Source organism: Nicotiana sylvestris, chromosome 10, assembly GCF_000393655.2.
Source record: "Nicotiana sylvestris chromosome 10, ASM39365v2, whole genome shotgun sequence".
NCBI lineage: Eukaryota > Viridiplantae > Streptophyta > Magnoliopsida > Solanales > Solanaceae > Nicotiana > Nicotiana sylvestris.
In genome coordinates, this window is record NC_091066.1 from 15452283 (window position 1) to 15472181 (window position 19899).

The window sequence follows — 19899 nt, forward strand, 5'->3', positions numbered from 1 at the left end:
TGTATGATGGCCATTTTCACTGATATGGTGGAAGACATTTTGGAGGTGTTCATGGACGACTTTAGTGTTGTGGGGGATTCATTTGATGAGTGCTTGAAGAATCTTGATAGAGTTTTGGCCCATTGTGAAGAAATCAATCTTGTTCTCAATTGGAAGAAATGTAACTTTATGGTGGAAGAAGGAATTGTTCTTGGGCATAAAATTTCAAAACATGGCATTGAGGTGGATAAAGCAAATATCGAAGTGATTTCAAGGCTCCCTCTCCCTACATCTGTCAAGGGAGTTCGAAGTTTTCTTGGGCATGCGGGGTTCTACCGGAGATTTATCAAAGACTTTTTGAAGGTAGTGAATCCCTTGTGCAAGTTGTTGGAAAAAGATGCTAAGTTCGTATTTGATGAAAAATATATGCAAGCCTTTGAACTTCTCAAGCATAAGTTGACCACAACTCCTATCATTACCTCGCCTAATTGGGGCTTACCCTTTGAGCTCATGTGTGATGCGAGCAATGTTGCGGTTGGGGCAGTTTTGGGTCAAAGAGTGAACAAAATATTTCATCCGGTGTACTATGCGAGCAAAACAATTAATAATGCTCAAATAAACTACACGGTGACCGAGAAAGAACTTTTGTCTATTGTGTTCGCAATGGAAAAATTCCAGCCGTATCTTATGGGTGCTAAGGTTATTATTCATACCGATCATGCCGCACTCCGGTACTTGATGACGAAGAAGGATTCCAAAGCTAGACTGATGCGATGGGTCTTGTTACTTCAAGAGTTTGATTTGGAGATTGTGGACCGGAAGAGTAGTGAGAACCAAGTGGCAGACCACTTATCCCGCTTGGAGGAGGAGGGGAGGCCTCGTGATGGCCTAGAGATCAATGATTCATTTCCCGACGAACAACTCCTTTCGGTGTCGATGAATGATATGCCATGGTTTGCCGATGTTGATAATTTCCTTGTGACTGGTACCGTGTGAGCTCTTTTCTAACCAAATGAAGAAGCTCAAGTGGGATAGTTTAGATTTCTATTGGGATGAGTTGTACTTGTTCAAGATTTGCACAGATGGGGTGATCCAAAGGTGTGTCTCGGAGGAAGAGAAATTAAGTATCTTGGAGACTTGTTATTCCTCTACCTATGGTGGCCATCATGGCGGGGAGAGGACGGGTTCTAAAGTTCTTAGTTATGGGTTTTATTGGCCAACTTTGTTCAAAGATGTGGGTGATTTTGTGAAGAGATGCGACAAATGACAAAGAGCGGGTGGAATTTCAAAGAAAGATGAGATGCCTCTCAATACCATCCTTGAGGTTTATATTTTTGATGTGTGGGCCGTTGATTTCATAGGCCCATTTGTTAGCTCTTGTAGGAACACTTACATTCTTGTGGCGGTGGACTATGTTTCAAAGTTGGTTGAAGCCATGGCTTTGCCCAACAATGAGGCCCGGAGTGTTGTTGCATTTCTCAAGAAAAGCATTTTTACAAGGTTTGGTACTCCGCGTGCAATCATAAGTGATTGGGGGTCTCATTTTTGCAATAGAGCTTTTGACACTTTGCTTTCAAAGTATGGTGCCAATCACAAAGTTTCTACTCCCTATCATCCTCAAGCAAGTGGTCAAGTTGAAGTCTCCAACAGGGAAATCAAAAGCATATTGTCAAAAACGGTCAATGCAAATAGGACTGATTAGTCAAAGAAGTTGGATGACGCTCTATGGGCTTATAGGACTGCTTACAAGACTTTGATTGGTATGTCTCTGTATCGGTTGGTGTTTGGGAAAGGTTGCCATTTACCGGTCAAGTTAGAGCACAAGCTAAATCTTGAGTGCAATGTTGTAGTCAATCTTCATGTGGAGTAGCTTAACGAACTTGATGAATTCCGATTCCATGCCTACTCCAGTTCGTCCTTGTACAAGGATAAGATGAAGTACCTTCATGATAAATATGCTCGTGGAAAGGAGTTTAAAGTAGGTGATTTGGTTCTCTTGTTCAATTCTCGGTTACATCTGTTTCCGGGAAAGCTTAAATCAAAATGGAGTGGACCATTTGAAGTGGTGTTGGTGACCCCTTTTGGTGCTCTTAATTTGAAAAACAAAAATTGAGAGGTCTTCAGAGTTAATGGGCACTAGGTCAAGCATTATCTTGGAAAAATTGATGACAGCCACGTGGTGGCACTTCTTCATCTCAAATAATATGATGATAACCTGCGTCGTGCCACGACGTTAAATCAAGCGCTTCTTGGGAGGCAACCCATGTGTTTTTCTTCTTGTTTTTATTTGATTTTCATTGTAGTGTAGGATTGATTTTTAGGCTAATTGGTTGTGAGATGTTACAGGATTATGTTGCAGGACATAGTGGAAAAAAAGTGTTCAGGTCTCTGAAGTTGTGACGCGGCCACACTACATTTAGTGCGGACCGCACTGGTGAAGGAGGAAATGTCCAACTCTCTGAAGATTGCCACCGCGGTCGCAATACAGTTTGTGCGGTCCGCGGTGGACCACTGCGTCCGCATGGCATTTTGTACGAACCGTAGTGGGTTGCCTATGTAAAACTTGAAAAGGCTGTGTAGTGCGGACCGCAGTCCATTTTGTGCGGTCCGTACTGGGGTAGGTAAGCTGGGCCCCAGAACTTTTTCTATAAATAGTACCTGAGGCCCAGCGTTTAAACTTTTCGAACCTTTGATTCTCTGAACCCTTAAAGCACTGTTCATCAACCCCTTTGCTCGTAATTAATTGTTCGGAACTAATTGTCATCTTTTCATCTCACATCTGGTAAATTTATTTCTTTTTAATTGCTTTAATTTTGTTATTTTATTTTTCTTTTTGTTTTATTTGACTGTTATTCTTTTCTTCCTTTATTTTCCTTCATTGATTAGGTTAGGGTAGTTAATCTGTTGATTAAAATAGACTCAGTTAGTTAAATACACTTGGCAACATTTAGGGACACTAATTAGGTGAAAAATGGGCTTAAAAATCAAAATCTGATAAACCCTAACTTAGTGCCATAGCTAGCCACTCAGTGCGGTCCACGATGCTTGTGTGTGGTCCGCAGTAACATTTTGTGCGGACCGCATTGATGAAAATCCTAAAAGCTAAACTTTGGGGACTGCGGCCGCACTACATTTTGTGCGGACCGCAGTAGTCCCTATGCAACTACACTACCTTTTGTGTGGTCCACACTGCCTGGATATAGATAGTGGGTAGTCTGAACCCCACCTCTGTGCGGACTGCATGGCCATTATGTGCGGTTCGCATTGACCCTTGTGCGGTCGTACACCATTTTGTGCAGTCCGCACTGCATGATTTCTGCAATAGTCTGCAACTCATTCTGCAACACTGCTTTCAACTGTCTATGGATACTAACGAACTCATTTGATTGTGTTTGTAGACTATGGTGAAACAACGAGGTAAATGCTCTAAACAACCAGGCAGAGGAGAATCCTCCCGGGGAGGGAAACAGAAAATAGTAAGATTGACTGTTCAAGCCTGGCAAAACATAAAAAGCATGAGGAAGATGATTAAAGCTGCTAATAGGGCCATTGACATGTCTGGGAGTGAGTACGAGCCCTCCTGAGATATATCTTCAGACTCAATCCCAGAATACATCCGTGACTGGCCGGAGAGAAACAGACTAAGAGACACTCCTCCCACTTCCCCCGCTGCCCAAGCGTCAGTAAATATGTCTTCTGGGTCATCTGAGGGCTCAGCTGAAGGCGGTGGGGATGAATACTCCATCTCTCCCAAAGCTTCATTATATGGAGATGGTACAGTAGGTGATGAGGAGGAAGTAGGAGGAGAAGAAGTAGTTGGAGAAGGGGGTGAACCTCAGGTGGGGGGTATTGCTAGAAATAGGAAATCAGAGGTGTGGCAACACCGGTATGTTAGGGAGGTAGCGTAATACAAATTCAGGGAATGGTGGTCGGTGAGGAAATTAATCCCGGAGCGTAGTTTTGTTGATAGAGATCTACTGCCTCATAACCCCAATGTGAGGAGGCAGTTTAGGGAGAGAATTAACTGGGAGTACTTTCTGGGTGAATGTGTAGATGCCAACAAGCAGTTGGTCAAGGAATTCTACACCAATGTTGCCACATCAAAAAGGGCACAAAAATGACCAAGGTAAGAAATCAGAAGGTGTTGTTTTATGGGAAAACAATAAATGACTACCTTGGCTTTGATGAAGAGGATGAGGCACTATTTATGGCAAAGATGGAAATGGGCGAGGAAGTTCGTCCCTGACTAGCACAGTATCTGGCAATCCCAAGTACCACCCCCGATTGGTTGACTGCGGGCGTCAATATTTTGAGACGTAGTTTGAACTTCGAGGCAAAGGGGTGGGAAACATTTGTATATAGCAAGTTGGACCCCACGACTCATGACAACTCCCTCCCTCTTTACCGGGCAGTTTTGGTAGCTTCGATCATGGCGAGGTACCCAATCAATGTGGGAAATGTTATGTCTAGGATAATCACAATAGTGGGCAGTGAGCATGACAGAAACTACCATTTCCCCAGTTTTTTGACTATGTAATTTCGAGATCTAAAAGTTGAAAAGAGGCCATTCGACATCAAGGTCAAAGCGAAGGCCCCATTTTCTTGGTACAGCATGCAGGGGGATGATAACCCCAAGAGCAAGAACTTCAAGGGAACAACTATTGCTCCAAATGGCTAGTCTGAAGAGCCGGTTGTGGTAGTGGCTCCTGCTCAGCCTGCCTCCACCTTTACTGATATCCCTCCTGGCCCATCCACCTCAGCAGACCTGGAGATCCCTTCTTTTTGTGCCTATCTAGTGACTACCCACCGACTGAGCTAGGCTCTTCTCAGTATCAACAACTGGATGCAGACTGCGTCATCCAAGTTGTCTACCCTCACTACCACAGTAGAGGCTCAGTCGGCACCTCCACCTCCACAGGTCCCCTAGTCCATAGAGGATGCTCTCAAGGAGATTTTAGCCAACTAAAAGAAAATCCTCTACACTCAGAAGGTGCTCACAGATGTAGTTGCTTCACACAGCAGGCTCTCAAGGAGCTTGCTAAGGAGCACAAGAAGTTGAGAAAGACGCGGGCTTCCAAGGACTCCGTAAAGGCGCTAAGGGTTAATGTTGATAGAATGAAGGCAGATCATCTGCCTTTGGACTTATTGCTACAGGACCCAGTACCATCAGCTCATCCCCAGCTCGAGTAGTCTCAGAGGCCTCCCAAGAGGAAGAGGATGATCCCTAGAGCAGACGATGCAGTCATCAGTTGGCAGACCCACCGGAGGCCTCCTCCAGTTAGCCACAGGATGGACCTCAGGAGCCTATCCAGTCCCAGGTCCCAGCAGCACAGCAGCAGGCCATAGGGAACCAGTATGAGGTTCCCGAGCATAGTGAGGACCCAGGGACCACTCAGGAGCCCATGCAGACAGACATGCCATATGGAGTCCCTATATCCTTTTTCCCTTTCTCTTTTTGGTGCTTTATTTAGTTTAGTTGGCATTGGGGACAATGTTAGCTTTCATTTGAGGGGGCAGGCCCTACCTTTATGGATTCATTCGGATGATTGTATATATATTCGATACTTTTTATGCTTTCTTTATCTTTTCATCTTTGGGTTGTATATAATTTTAACATTTTGTTACATTTATCGCACTTTTATTTTACTTTGGGTCTGTATATAAAGTTATGCTACATTGTACATATTCATCCCATCTATTGTATATTCGACAAATCCTCTCTTGTATATATTCATTTTACTTTCCGCAACTTTTCCTTCTTAGCTTCTTATTTATGATTCGTAGCTTCTTGTTTTGAAAGTTTGCAATAAGCCTTTGATTTTCTTAATGCCACGGTTCTTCCCAAAGGTGGAGTTTTGTGTGAACCGGGTGGTTTTTTCCAATGATGGATGGTGTGCCAACCTTCTTAAGGGTTTGAGTTCATTTTTCTTTTTTGTTTTTAGTAGTTAGTAGTTAAGGGTGCCTCAATCAAAGCTTCACTTGGGCCTAGCATATTTGCCTTTGATCTTATGGTCAAAAACAAATTGTTGTGTTTAGGATGGTGAAAGTCATGACCTTGAAACTCTTGTGTTGACCGATAATCATCAAGTGGTTTTTCGGGACCAGTGTGTGCTCAAATCTTATCTAAGGTCGTTGTGGGCCCCCGACTCTATGTCTTTAGCGACCCCATAGCTTGTGTGGTGAGTAATTGTATTGCAAATCCAAGTCACGAGCCATTGGTCTAGAACTTATCGTGAATGTTTGTTGAGCCGAAATCCTAAGTGAATTTTGACTTGAGACATGATTATAGGATCTCCTTGGTCCAAATGATAGCTTTAACACTTCCATAATTTACCAATGATAAGATCCCTAGTCAACCCTTTTGAGCCTTAAACCTTTTCCCTTAAAGACCCATAATACAAGCCTATACTCATTCTAAAAGATACCCTCTCTTGGCACCCGATCTTTCCCTTAGCACATGGCAAAAACATAAGTTTGGGGGGAGAGATGAGGATTGCAACGAAGTGGTAAAAAGGCACAAAAATGAAGAAAAGGAAAGGTAATGAAAAAGAAAGAAAAGCAAAAAGATAAAAAGAATGTTTAATGTGAAAAGAATAAAAAGGGATTCAAGAAAAGCAATGAATGAGAGGTGTGGAAAGTTGAAAAAAAAAGAGAAAAGGTTTGAAATGTATAAGAAAGAGTGAAAGTGTGTCTCTCTAACCCATTAGAAAGAAGTGAAATGACTCATAGAGTCAAGTGAATGTGTGCCAAATGAAACAAAAGAAGTGCTTAAGGGAAGATGAAACCTACTTAAACCAAACATCTCCTACCCTGAACCAAAAGCCTTCACAATGTCTCCACAAAAGCCCTATATGATCTTGAGTTGAATGAAGCTTACATTAGTGGTGACTCATATACGGGGCAAGCATATGGTACTTAGAGTCGGACTTGTGACTTTTTCTTGAGAAAGATGAGTGAATTTCCAATAACCTCGTTCTGAGTGCCACTATTCTAAAGGTGAGGTTTGCTGAGGGAGAGTTGAGGATGTGTGAGTTTGGGTTCCACAATGACCAAAGTAATAGAAAGAGTTCTTTTATGTGTTGAGTCAATTCTTGATGCTCTTGTGTCTCACTTAATCTATGGAGTTTCAAAGAGTAAAAGTTGTTAATGATTCATTTGTATTGAGGGCGATTGTTAGTCCCAATTGATGCTAGATGAGGTTACTTTAGGACATCTGAAATTTTCTTGGATGTTCTCTTAAGGGGTGGGTCTTATTTTGTTTGCTTGAGGACAAGCAAAAGCTTAAGTTTGGGGGAGTTGATAAATAGGAATTTTGATGCATTTTATACTCCGTCTTGCTTATGTTTTGATTAGAAATTCGTACAAAATAGTCCCAATAGGTTCACAAGATGTGCTTGATTGCATGTTTGATCAACAAAGTGACAAGATGTCAAAGATCAACTCAAAAGGAGTGAAACTTGCACAAGTATCAAGACAAGACAAAATTTAGGCAAAACAGTCCCAATGCGGCCGGACACCATACTGTGCGGTCCGCACAAAGAGGTACAGAGAGGTGGCATTCAGGCAAAAATGGCAATGCGGCCGCACTAGGTTTTGTGTGGTCCGCACTAGGATCAATGCGGCCGCACTCGATTTAGTGCGGTCCGCAGTAAGAAGGATCAGAGAGTTCCCAACTTTCGAGTTTCAAGTCAATGCGGTTCGCACTCCATTTCATTCGGACCGCACTAGAAGCCTCTGTGGCTGCAGTCCATTCTCTGTGGTTCGTGCCTGAGTTCAGAGAGATGGGCTTTCAAGTGCAGAGCCTTAGTGCGGCCGCACACCATTTTGTGAGGTCCGCACTAGCCCTGCAGGGGTATTTTTGTCCAGATTTTTTAGCTTAGTATAAATATCTTCTTTTCCCATTTTTAGGGTATCAGATAGTTTTTAGTTGTAGCTGCGCTCGTGGGTTCGAAGTCTTTAGCTATTTTGGGCACTTTTATCTACATTTCAATATTGAATCTTATTGTTTATCTTAGTAATTAATTAATATGAGTTGTTATTCATCTATTTCTTGCTTTTCTTCTTCAATTATGAGTAGTTAAACTCATAAGCTAGGGTTGTGGCTCAATCCTAGTGTGGGTAATTGATGGGTCTTGTATTTTAGGGCTAGATTGACTATGGGTGTTTGATATTTGGGCTAATTTCATGTTTAATTGTTGAATTAGTGGTTGCAAACACTAGTTTGTGTTTAGTTGACTTGAGATCTTCTTGAGAAAGAGAGCTTGAGTCTCTGAAATTGGTCCAATAAGGAATTGGGACGTACTCAAGAGATTGATAGCTCCAATTAAAGGGTTAAACCTCGAGAGAGTAATACCCGACTTGAACCTTGATTGCTTGCGCAAATTTGCATACCCAATTGGTCTTGAGAAAGTCAATTTGGGCAAAATCACTCGAACTACCGAGTGGTGTAGAGTGGGTAAAATCGTGCAACAGTTATATCATACTCCCCAAATATGTCAATCATGCCTTAGACTCATGTATCCGTTAATTGACCACCTAGGCGGAAGTCACTACCCTAGTGCATTTTAAACCATTTGAGCAACCCGCAACATTTTACTCTTAGCTTATTCTAGTTTAATTCACCAATGTAGTTTGATAAAAGTAGAAGCAAAACAAAAACCCAAAAATATTTAGAAGTGTAATTTGGAACACGTACATAACCCTAAATTAGATAGATACCCGATTCCAACTTCTAGCTCTCTGTGGAAATTAATCCCGACCCTAAATCGGGTAAAAGCTGCTTCAATCCTCTCTCGCTACTCAATAGTAATGCAGGGTAGACTTCGATCAGCGCCTCAGTGCATGGACTTTCAAGGATGCGCAAAAACAAGCGCAGACCGTGTTTCTTCAATTTTGTGCTTGGTTTGGACTTGGTTTTGCAGAGAGCGTAAAAGTCACCGCCTCCACGTTAGCATCAACCGCGGCCGCATAATTTTGATGCGGACCGCACTCCTCAGTCAAGCTCAAGTAGCAGAGTCTCTGAACTTCAATCAATGCTCTCAGCAGAAATACCACCGCGGCCGCGTCAGGTATTCCATGGCCGCGCTTTATCATCGCGGTCAGTGGTCTCTGTTGTACCCAAAATATCTTCTATGAATCTCACTTCCCCAGACCGCTTATTTGTGGCTGCTTCAGCGGTGGACCTTACACGGCCGCTTTTTTCCATCGTGGACAACGCTTCAGTCTCAGTTTTGAACTTGTGCAAATTTAACTCCTTCATGATTTGATTATGGCCTTCTTGCCTCATTTTGACCAAACCCTGCAGACAAGCACATTAAGTTAGTTTTCGGGAAAACTTTTACATATTTTTTATCCAAAACCTAACCAAAAGAGAGCATAAGATAGGCTAAAATCCATAGTTATCAACTCCCCCAAACTTAAGCTTTTGCTTGTCCTCAAGCAAACAAAGTAATTCTCACCTCCACAAGATAAAAGATAGGAAATATTCAGTTGTTCTAAGGTGACTTCATCAAGCATCAATTGGGACTAACAATTACCCTCAACACAAATGTATTATCAACAACACACAACCGTTTTAGCACCATGGCTCTAGAGCGACACAAGAGCATCAAAAGTTGACTTAACTCATCAAGGAAACTCGCTCTACTTCGTAGGTCATTGTGGAACCCAAACTATTTCTCCTATACTTTCCATAAGCGAAACTCACTTTAGATTATAGCACTCAGAACAAGGATTGTGGAAAAGGTACACTCATCTCTCTCAAAGGAAGGTCACAAGTCTGGCTCTAAGTACCATAAGCTTGCCTTTATGTGAATCACCACTAATGTAAGCTCATTCAACTCGAAATCATAGAAGGCTTTTGCGGGAATGTAATGAAGGCTTTTGGTTCAAGGTAGGTGATAACTACGGATTCTAACCTATCTTATACTCTCTTTTGCTTAGGTTTTAGATAAAAATGTGTAAAAGTATTTCCGAAAACTAACTTATTGTGCTTGTTTGCAGGGTTTGGTCAAAATAAATCAAGAAAGTTAAAACCAACTCATAAAGGAGTTAAACCTGCACAAGTTCAAAGCTGAACTAAAAGCGCTGACAGCGATGAAATAGTGCGGCAGTGGAAGGTCCACCGCTGAGGCAACCATAATTATACTCTCAGCGGAATTGAGGTTCAGAGAAGGCAATTTTGGCACAACAGACACCGTTGACCACGGTGAAATAGCGTGGCTGTGGAATTACTCGACACGGCTGCGGACCAACCTGCGCTGAGGGCGAAATTGAGAATCAGAGGACTAGAAATTTGAGCTCAAATGAATAGCGCGGTCCGCGAACATATTTCGCGACTGCGGTTGAAGACAACGCTGAGGCAGTTGCTTTTTCGCTCCCAACGGAATCAAGTCCAGACCAAGCTCAAAAGAGAAGAAATGCGGTCCGCGCTTGGTTTTGCGCGACCGCGAAAGTCCAAGCAATGAGGCGCTCATTATTCCGTTGTCAACGTAACCTTCGTAGGGGCATTTTTGTCCAGTAATTTCAGCTATGTATAAATAGATCTTTTTCAGATTTTTAGGGTATCTTTTGTACTGAAGAGCTCGTGAACCGCCGTACTTAGCTATTTTGAGTAATTTTAGAGTAACTTTAGCTATTAATCTTAGATTTTCTTCTTGTAAACTTTTATGGCTTACATTTCATCTCTATCTTTGATTTCTACCTTTATTATGAGTAGCTAAACCCATTAGCTAGGGTTGTGACCCAAATCTAGTGTAGTTATTTAATGGGTCTTCTATTTTAGGGCTTAATTGTTTATGAGTTAGTGATATTTAGCTTGTTTCATGCTTTAATTGTAGAATTGGTGGTTGCAAACACTGATTCATGCCTTTATGACTTAAACTCTTCTAGAGAAAGAGGGACTAAGTCTAGGAAATTCAGGCTAACAAGGAATTGGGGTGCATTCAAGAGATTTGATAGCCCCAGTTAAAGGGTTAAACCTAGAGATAGTAATACCCGACTTGAGCCAATTTTACTTGTATTGTTTGAACACCCAATTGGGCTTGAGAAAGCCAATTAGGGCAAAGTCACTCAAACTACCGAGAGGTATAGAGTGAGTAATTATGTGTAATAGTTATATCACAACCCCAAGTATAACAAGCTTGTCCTAAATTTTAGATCCCATTAGATACTTGCCTAGGTGTAAGTCACTTCCCTAGTGCTTTTTATCACTTGAGAAAACCTTACAAAAATATTGTACTTAGCTTATTTTTCAGCAATCCTTAGCATTAATATTAGAATAGAAACAACTCCAAACATGACTAGAAGTGCAATTAAGAGCAACATATATAGCTAGATTAGATAGAAACCCAACTCCAAACCAATATTAACTTTCTGTGGAAATCGATCCCGGCCCTTCGGGTAAAAGCTGCATCGACCACTCCTTGCCATTATATAGAGGTGTAGGGTTGGAACCGATCAGTAGGATATATCGGACTATGAAGGTTTCATCTTTCCTTAAGCACTTTATTTTCTCATTTCGAATCACACTTTCTTGACTCTTTGAGTCATTTTCTTTTTCCTTAGGGGAACTATAGAGACACACTATCACTCTTTCTTGTTCATGACAATCATTTTTCTCCTTTATAATCATTCCAAGCCTTTCATCATTGCTTTCATTGAATCCCTTCATTTTTCTATATTATTCACTTTCTTTTTCTTTTTGCCTTCCATTTTCTTCATTTTGTACCTTTTATCACTTTTTCATTCCGAATCTCTCCCCCCAAACTTATGCTTTTTCCAATTGTGCTAATGAAAGATCGGGTGCCAAGAGAGGGTCATTTCAGAACAGATAAAGGCTTGCATCATGCTATTGAAAGAACAAGGGCTTCGGCTCAACGGGGTTGACTAGGGATATCATATTCAGTGGGCTATGGATTCTTTCAATTTTCAACTTGGATCAAGGAGAGCCTATAATTATTTCTCAAGTCGAGCTATACTTAGAATTTTGCCTAGACAAACATTCAGGGCAAGTTCTAGACTTATTGGCACAGGACTTGGACTTGCAAATCAATACCTCACCTCACAAGCTGTTGGATTGCTAAAGAGAACATAGTCAAGGGCCCACAACAACCCTAGCTAAGATTGAGCAACACAAATGGCTCCGAAAAATCACTCGATGATTATTTAGTCAACACAAGAGTCTAAAGGTCACAACTAGCACCATTTTTTGCAAATCAACTTATTTCTAACCATGAGGTCAAAGGTAAATGTTCTAGGCCCAAGTGAATCTTTGTGTGAGACACTTTTATTCATTACTACTATTTACACAAAAATATAAAGAAAGCGGACTCAAACCCTTAAGAAGGTTATCATGTCATCCATCATCGAGAAGAGCCACCCTGTTCACACAGATTCCACCTTTGGAAAGAACCGTGACATTAAGAAAATCAAAGGCTTATTGATCACGAAAATGTGTAAAAGTAAGAAGCTACAAATTGAAAAAGAAACTACTAAATGAAATAAGAAGCTACGCTATTATGAAAAATTTCAAAATAAGTTATAAAGTAAACTACGGAAAGTAAACTGAATATGTACAATAGGGGATTAAGATGAATATACATAAAAGGGGAATGGATATATACATGGAAAGGTAACTTTATATACATACCAAAAGTTAAAAAAAAATATGAAAATAATGGAAAATAACGAAAAATAGTATCAAGGTTATTACAGACCAATTATCCAAATCATCATCAAAATAAGCCCCCCCACCCCCCAAATAAAATTAGCATTGTCCTCAATGCTATCAGCAAAAATAGAATAGGGGAAGGGTAAAGAGTAAAGAAAACTCCCTATGATGCCTCTGTCTGTATGGGGTCATTGGCTGGGTCTTGTGGCTGGCCTGAGTCACCTCTCTCGGGGTCCTCCAGCTCAATCTTCAAACCCTCAGTCTGGGGGATTACCCCTCTTCTCACTGGTTCTCTCTCAGCCTCCTGTTCTAGTCCCTATGCTACCTGAGCTGCTGGAACTTCCTCCTCCAAGAGTAAGTCCAGTGGGATGTCTCCAGCTGATGTAATATTCTCAACCTCCTTCCTCAGCAGCTTTACTGACTCCTTTGAGGCTTGAGTCTTCTTCATTTTCTTCGTTTGTTTGTCCAGGCCCTTGATTGCTTTTCCCTGTGCATCCAAAGTGGCCATGATAAGCTCCTGGTTGTCTAGAAGCTCCTTTAGCGATTCCTCCACTAAAGCAGGCGCCTGAGGTTGTGCTGGAGCTGACTGAGTTGCCACTGCACTAGATAGGACAGAAAACTTTGATTAGCTGCCTGCATCCAGTTGTTGATGCTAGATAGAGTCTGATTAACCCGCAGTGCAGTCAGAGGGTATGCTGATGAAGAAGGCACTGAAGTAGGAATAGAAGTAGATGGTTTGGAAAGACCGGCGGAAGGTTCGGAACCAGTAGCCACCACCCCTGGCTCTTCAGACTGGACAGTGGAAGTGGTTGTTTTGACCTTGGACTTGGGGTTGTCCGAACCCTGAAGGTTGTACCATGAAAATGGCCTATTTGGTTTCACTTTGGTATCAAAGTCCCTTCCTTTTACTTCCTGATCCTCCAGGTACATGGTGAGGAAGTTTGGGAAAGGATATGAGCTCTCATCCTTACCAACCGCTCTGGTAATCACCTTAGCCATAATATTCCCGATGTTGATCGGGTACCCCGTCATGATAGCCCCCACAATAATATCCCGGAAGACCAACATATCACTGTCATACGTAGTAGGGTCTAACCAGCTGCACATAAAAGTAGACCACCCCTTCACTTCGAAGCTCAGAGTGTTCCTGTAGATCGGGACCCCAGGTGTTAGCCAAGCTGGAGTAGTCCTAGGAATAGCAATCACCGATGCAAGCCAAAGGCGGGCTATCTCATCCATAGCCACCTTCTCCAGATACAGGGACTCATCCTCGTCATTGAACCCATCATAGTCATTTAAAGTCTTGCCATCAAACATAACCTTCTTGTTGCGGACTTTGGTCAAATACGTGCCCTTTTTTATATGGGCGACATTTTCATAAATTCCTTGACCAAATGTTCATTGGCATCTGGTAAGTTGCTGGTGAAGAACTTCCACCCCCCTCTCTCGTTGAAGTGCCTCTTGACATTAGGGTTGTGGGGTAGCAGATCTCGCTCAATGAACATTCTCTCAATTGTAAGTGACCTTTGAGGCCACCACTCCAGGAACTTGTGGTAGGCTTTCTCACTCACAAACCGGTCTTTCCATACCACAGGGTTCCTTGATCTCGCCAACCCCCTTATCTGGGTGTCACCACCCCTCCCGTCATCCGGGATCTCAGCATCAATATCAAAAGGATCAACATCAATAGGATCGCTGGTGAGGCCAAAGTTGTAGCAGGTAAGGAAGTTGATGTTGAAGCCTCACTACTATCCTCTGAGCCATCAAACGATTTAGAAGAAGCAGAGGGTGTAAGCACGTCTCGCAACTAGAATTTCCCTTGAAAGTCTGTGGGAACATGGGTTGGCACCGAGTCTCCTTCCGAAACTTTCGGGAAGGGACATACTCACTACCTTCAGAATAAGATACGGCTTTGTCCGCAGCTTTGATGGTTGCACATATCTTCCCTATAGATTTCTGGACCGCTAGTGGTAACTTGGTCTTTCCTTGTCCTCCTTTTCCCCTGCCTCGGGAGGATTCTGCCATCCCTTTTGGCTTATCACTTTCCGCTTCTAGATCTGACCATTGTCTGCATACACAATCAGTGAAAACTCATTAGTATTGGTATTCAAGGGACTATTAGATGAAGCAGATAAATGATTACAATATTTACAGCAGAGTGAACCGATGTCAGCAGAAAAAGGTATGTGAATGCGGACTGGCTACCACTGCCCACAAAAATTGGATCACGGCCGTGAAAGACTAGGGTTCAAACTACCCAGTCTCTAAAGCTTGATCACCTCTGATAGCAGAATTTTGGGCGCAGTCGCGAAAGCAACACCACTGCCCGCGTAAAAACGAATGTGGTCGCGGACCCAACTTATCAATTCTCTAAACCTTAAATTCGCAGTCCGCGAAAAAAGAAGTGTCGTCGCATAAAGAAAGCCGCTGAACGCGGAAATGCCACCACTGACAGTGAAAATGCCAACCATTTTTAACTCAACACTTCATATGAACGCTGACCGGGGAATTAAGGCCATGGCCACGGAATTCAAAAAGAAACGGGCAACCTAGGGTTTTCACTAGCATACAACTTAGGCAATTAGGTGGTAAAATGAATAACCCTATCCCTTATTAGGCATGCACAACAAGTACCCACATGAATGTTTTTGCATCTAGGTTTAGCTTATGGGAAGTAATCAACCCCTAATTAAAAAGAAGAAATTAAAACTAAGAGAAAAGAAAAGTAAAAATATAAAAGCAATGCGATGATTTGAGCATACCAGTTGTTTGATGTGTGGTGGAAACTAACTTCTGATTAGTGCTATGAAATTTGGGCTTAGATCAGAGGAAGATGAACAATATAAAGGGGTTTTGAGAGTTGAGGGCGTGAAAAGTTTAAAAGGAGGAGGGCCCATACCGACTTACCTGGCGCGGCCGCGGAATTCCACCGCGGTTCGCGCTTTTGGCTGTTCTGAAGAGCTGCAGATTCAATAACACCGCTGAGAGCAGAAAAGCTAGCGCGGCTACGGAACAAGTATGCTAACGGCGAAAATTCCACCGCGGACACGGTCGAAACTTTAGAGAGGTTACATTTTGGACTTTTCAAGTCCGCATCCGCTACAGAATCACGCCCCCGCGAAAAAGCTTCCGCTGACCACGGAATTTTGAGTGTGGTCAGCTGTCTAATTACACACTTAGCCAAATTTTTCTAGTATTAATCCTGCACTGCATCAATAATTCCTACACAAATCTCACAACCAATTAGTCCAAAACAAAGCCTACACTAAGAAGAAAATCAAAAGGAAATAAAAACACATGGTTGCCTCCTAAGAAGCGCCTGATTTAACGTCGCGGCACGATGTATGTTACCATCATCATTTAAAATTGATCAAGGCCACCACATGGTTATCATCAATTTTTTCCAGATAGTGTTTGACTCGGTGCCCATTAACTCTGATAACTTCACCATTTTTATTCTTCAAATCAAGAGCACCAAATGGAGTTATATGTACCACTTCAAAAGGGCCACTCCATTTTGACTTGAGCTTTCCCGAAAACAGTCATAACCGAGAGTTGAATAAAAGAACCAAGTCACCTTCTTTGAATTCCTTGTTCCAGGCATACTTATCATGTAAGTAATTCATCTTGTCCTTATACAAGTACAAGCTAGAATAGGCATTAAACCGGAACTCATCTAGTTCATTGAGTTGCTCTACCTGGAGATTTGTTGCAATATCCCTCTCAAGGCCTATATGGCATTATGCTCTAACTCAATCGGAAGATGGAATGATTTCCCAAATACCAACCGGTACGGAGACATACTAATTGGAGTCTTGTAAGTAGTCCTGTATGCCCACAAAGCATCATCCCGTTTCCTTGACCAATCAGTCTTATTTGCATTGATAGTTTTTGACAATATGCTCTTTGTTTCCCTATTGGAGACCTCAACTTGTCCACTAGCCTGAGAATGATAAGGGGTTGATACCTTGTGATTGAAACCATACTTTGCAAGTAAAGTGTTAAATGCCTAATTGCGGAAATGAGAACCCCCATCACTGATGATTGCCCGAGGAGTGCCAAATCGTGTGAAGATATTTTTCTTGAGAAATGCCACCACACTCCGGGCTTCGTTGTTGGGCAAAGACACGGCCTCAACGCACTTGGAAACATAATCAACATCCACCAGAATGTAAGTGTTGCCACACGAACTCACAAAAGGCTCCATGAATTCTATGCCCCACATGTCAAAAATGTCAACCTCAAGAATAGTAGTGAGAGGCATTTCATCCTTCTTGGAAATTTCACCAGCTCTCTGACACTCATCACATATCTTAACAAGCTCACCATCATCTTTATACAGGTTAGGCCTATAAAATCCACAGCTAAGAACCTTTGAAGCAGTTTTCACCCCACCATGATGACCATCGTAGGGCAAGGAATGGCAAGCATCAAGAATACTCATTTGCTCCTCTTTCGAAACACATCTCCGGATCACACTATCAATACAAATCTTGAAAAGATAAGGCTCGTCCCAGTAATAATCCAAGATGTCCCGTTTAAGCTTCTTCCTTTGGTTAGAAGAGAGCTCACTCGGGATAATGCCGGTCACAAGAAAATTAGCCACATCGGCAAACCAAGGTATACTATCAAAGAAACGGAGAGGAGTTGTTCATCTGGAAATGAACTATTAATTTCGAGGCCATCATGGGTAGGGGTGTGCATTCGATTTATCGATTCGATTTTGACCCTTATCGATAACTACTTATCGATTATCGATTTGTACATATGTTTATCGTTATAGTTTCAATAAGGTTTTGATTTTTACGATTTCGATTTATTGATATTTGGGGCTTATTGATTACACCGATAAGAAAATTTGCAGGATTCCACGGAAAGTATATCGCTATAAACACACCTAACTAATATGGACAAAAAGAAGCTAAAATAAGACGAACACCGTTTATGACATAAAAATTATGTCAACAAGCACATGCAACGAAACTAAAGTAAGGGATCAAATGTATGCCACGAACACTCCAACGGTATATAAAAACAAAACAAAATACATCATCACGGCTAATTCTGTTTTCCATTAATTTGAACTTCATTCCCTTGAGCTTTAAATATGATGATTCCTTAACTGTGGTAGAGAAAATAATATGGTTAGGGACTTAGGGTAAAGGAAAGGGTATTATAGAATAAGGGTAAAAAAAATAAAAAATTCTTTTTAGTATCTTATCGGTTTATCGATAAACCGATAACCGAAAAGGACAAAATCGAAATCGAAATCGATAACTCGATAAGGAAAATTTCGAAATCGATAAACCGATATCGATAAACTGATAACAAATAATTGATTCGATTTATCGATAAACCGATTCGAATGCACACCCCTAATCATGGGGCCTCCCCTCCTCCTCCAAGCGGGACAAGTGGTCCGCCACTTGATTTTCACACCCTTTCCGATCAATAATCTCAAGGTCAAACTCTTGAAGCAAAATAACCCATCTCATCAACCTATCCTTAGAGTCCTTCTTTGTTATCAAATAACGGAGTGTCGCGTGATTGGTGTGCACAATCACTTTGGTACCCATGAGATATGGCCTGAAATTTTCCATGGCAAAGACAATGGCTAATAACTCTTTTTCGGTCACAGTATAATTGACTTGGGCACATTCATCGTTTTGCTTGCATAATAGACCGGATAAAACATTTTGGTGATCCTTTGCCCCAAAACCGCTCTTACCGCAACGTCACTAGCATCACACATGAGCTCAAATGGAACGCTCCAATTGGGTGCGGTGATGATGGTAGTGGTAGTCAATCTATACTTGAGAATCTCAAAAGCTTTCATGCAATCATCATTAAACACAAACTTTGCATCCTTTTCCAATAACTTGCACAAGGGATTTACACATTTGAGAAGTCTGTGATGAACCTTTGGTAGAACCCCACATGCCCAAGAAAGCTCCTCACTGCTTTTATGGAAATAGGAGGAGGGAGTTTTGAAATCACTTCAATCTTTGCTTTGTCCACTTCGATACCGTTCTTTGAGATCTTATGGCCGAGGACAATGCCCTGCTTGACCATAAAGTTGCACTTTTCCTATTAAGAACTAGGTTGGTCTCTTCACATCGAGCCAACACTTTGTCAAGATTACCCAAACATTCTTCAAAAGAGTCACCCAAAAAACTAAAATCATCCATGAACACTTCCCAGAAGTCTTCCACCATGTCCGTAAATATAGCCATCATACACCACTGAAATGTAGTCGGTGCATTACACAAACCAAATGGCATCCATGAGAATGCAAAGGTGCCATGTGGACATGTGAAGGTGGTTTTCTCTTGGTCCGCTGGTGCAATCAAAATCTGGTTGTAACCTGAGTACCCATCCAAAAAGCTATAGTAGGAATGCCCGACAAGTCTATCCAATATTTGGTCAAGAAAGGGCAATGGAAAATGATCTTTTCGGGTCACTTTTTTCAACTTTCAATAATTCATACATACCCTCCATCCGGTGACAGTCCTAGTGGGGATCAACTCATTTTGCTCATTAGTGACCACAATCATACCCCCTTCTTCGGCACACATTGTACCGGTGAAGTCCATGAACTATCCGAAATATGGTACACAACCCCTACATCTAGCCACTTGATAACTTCCTTCTTGATGGCCTCTTGCATAGCCTCGTTCAACCTCCTTTGATGTTCCACGGAGGGTTTGGCATCATCCTCAAGTATATTCTTGTGCATGCAAAAGGCGAGGCTTATACCCCGAATATCAGCTAGAGTCCATCCAATTTCCTTCTTCATTCTTTAGAGCACCTCAAGGGTGGCATCTACCTGCACGTTAGTTAAGCACGAAGAAAGAATAACAGGTAAAGTTGAACAAGAGCTCAAGAATTCATACCTGAGGTGTGAAAGCAAAGGCTTCAACTCCAATATGGGAGGTTCCTCGATTGAGGGCTTTGTTGGTGGAGTCTTTCTATTCTCAAGATCCAAGGAAAGTTTACGGGGCTCATATGTATATGAACCCATTCCTCGTAAAGCATTAACACATTCAACTACGCCTTCATCCTCAGTCATATCATGATTCAATAATACAACTTCTAAAGGATCCTCCACATTAATTATGGCACTCGTATCATCAACTATCACCTCCGTCACAAGATCCACAAAAGAGCTAACCTCAGTACTATTTGGCTGCCTCATTGATTTGCAAACGTGGAAGATAACTTTTTCGTCACCCACCCAGAAGGTGAGCTCC